This window comes from Macrobrachium nipponense, chromosome 33 (genome assembly GCF_015104395.2).
Source record: "Macrobrachium nipponense isolate FS-2020 chromosome 33, ASM1510439v2, whole genome shotgun sequence".
NCBI classification, from domain to species: Eukaryota; Metazoa; Arthropoda; class Malacostraca; order Decapoda; family Palaemonidae; genus Macrobrachium; species Macrobrachium nipponense.
The window spans coordinates 30,966,165-30,968,204 of NC_087219.1; the positions used below are offsets into that span (position 1 = coordinate 30,966,165).

The 2,040-nt window shown below is 32.3% G+C and overlaps 1 protein-coding gene across 1 annotated transcript in view; it reads right to left on the reverse strand.

Moving 5' to 3' along the window:
• The window catches only part of LOC135203062 (death-associated protein kinase 1-like), a gene marked incomplete in the record, with an annotated part of 212,619 nt that extends 210,951 nt beyond the window's left edge, over positions 1–1,668 (reverse strand). Inside the window, 1 exon segment of the mRNA XM_064232667.1 lies at positions 1,476–1,668.
• Positions 1,669–2,040: the final 372 nt, after the last annotated feature.

Consider the following 2,040-nt stretch of genomic DNA (forward strand, 5'->3'; position numbering starts at 1 on the left):
CACTGATTTGTGCCATGCGCTGGACATAGAGTTAGTGATACGAATGAAGGAATGAATGTAAGAAATTTAGTCCTTCTTAAAGATAACACTCTACACATGAATTAATCTACCATTATGAATTCATATGCACATAGCTAGGAATGTTTTTGGGCTTTTCAGAACTACATGCTTAAAACAAATTAGGATAATACCATAATACGTACTTTCATTCCTTTCCAAATAAATGAACCATACACTTTTTTAGAATAGTTATCCTTTGTTTTAAGCAGACAAAATTAAGAAAGTTTGGAAAACTCCCATGACACTTTGGAAACAAAAGAACAAAAAATAGCAAGACAATACTATTTATAATCTCCAAAATTCAAGGTAAGCAATGTGTTTAAGGTAGCCTAACCTAGATTAAGAGGAGGTCCATGAGGAAGATGGTGGGTAGCAGATGCTGCTGTCCTGTTTAATGTTGCTTTATACATTGCTCATAGCCTAGTCTTTGACAAAGTACTCTGCTCATAAATCAAACTATAATTAAGAATGAGTTAAGGTATTTTTGAGGTTTCCAAACCAAATTCTTAAGACAAATTTGGATAATACTAAATTAATTGGATCCCTACTATATATATTATATATATATATATATATATATATATATATATATATATATATATATATATATATATATATACACATATATATAAATATATATATATCTGTGTGTGTGTGTGTGTGTGACCCATACATTTTTGGGACACATTCTCTGGTGCTCTTGGCTGCATGAAAATAAGGAAATCTGGAAAACTTCCATAGGCTTAAGAAAAGGACGAATGAAAAATAGCTTATAACTAATAGGTCTAGCCCTAATGAATTTTTACCAAAACTCAATGTAGAATACTATAAGTTTAAGGTAACTTAACCTAGGATAAGAGACAGTCTGAGGTGAGAATGGTGGGGAGTGGATGCTGCTTTCTTGCTTAGTAATTTATCTCCTTGTAACTTCTACTATAGGCTAGGTTATGCTATCATAAGGAAACCAGTAACTAGGTACTACAAAAAAAATCACTCGTCTTCACAGAATATACCTAGTAGGTACTACCGAGGTACTTTAAGATTACCTACTGAGTTAAGCACTGACAATAGTACGTAAATTATGACCTATCCTTAATCATACCTAGTATAAAATGAGGCAATAACAATTAAAAATTAATAAATATATTATAAATACCATATATGAAAAGGTGTGAAAAAGGAGACGAACTTGAAGCTCAAATTTGTTTTTAAGTTAGTGCATATGACGAGACTACGTTAACTGTGGCTTATTCTTAACTATACTACCTGAAAATTGAAGCAATAACAATTAAGAATACATAAATATAATATGAATAAAGGATACAAAACACAATTGATAAAACGAGACGAGCTTGTAGCTCAACTTTGCTTCCAAGTTACAACAAACTCATCAAGAACTTGAATGAGTGACTCACCTTCCTATCTCCTCGTACACTTCATACAGGCTCTCAAAAAGCTCTGTGCTGTATTCAATGCCCTCCATTTCCACATCTTTGGCCCCTCAGTTAACAAAACATAGGTAAATGCAGATAATATTAAAAGGGGGGAACTTAAAGGCAACGACCTTATCCTAACGCAGATGTAAACAACTACAGCTACTGATGTGTGCTGACGAGCGTTCCGATGCTCTCGCGAGCAGATCTGTATCCGTTTTCTACGCATTTCTTATAAAAATTTTAATTTTCTGTGGAAATAAATCTTAAAACTGTGATAAATCTGTGATAAAACTAAAATTTTTATAGAAAAAATATAATAAATACCATTCACTATTCTTTTTACGTAAATATTCCATTGACTCAGACTAGCAAGTAATTTACAAACATAAGGAACGCCTTCAACATCTTTCCTCGTAGTCTTTAACAGGTAGTTTATGAAAATGACAGTTGACGTGCATAACAAATCGAAACCAAGATTTTAACGAAAAAGTCAAACTTATCCAGATTGTTTCCATTATATGAAACCTGTACGCACATCTAACAT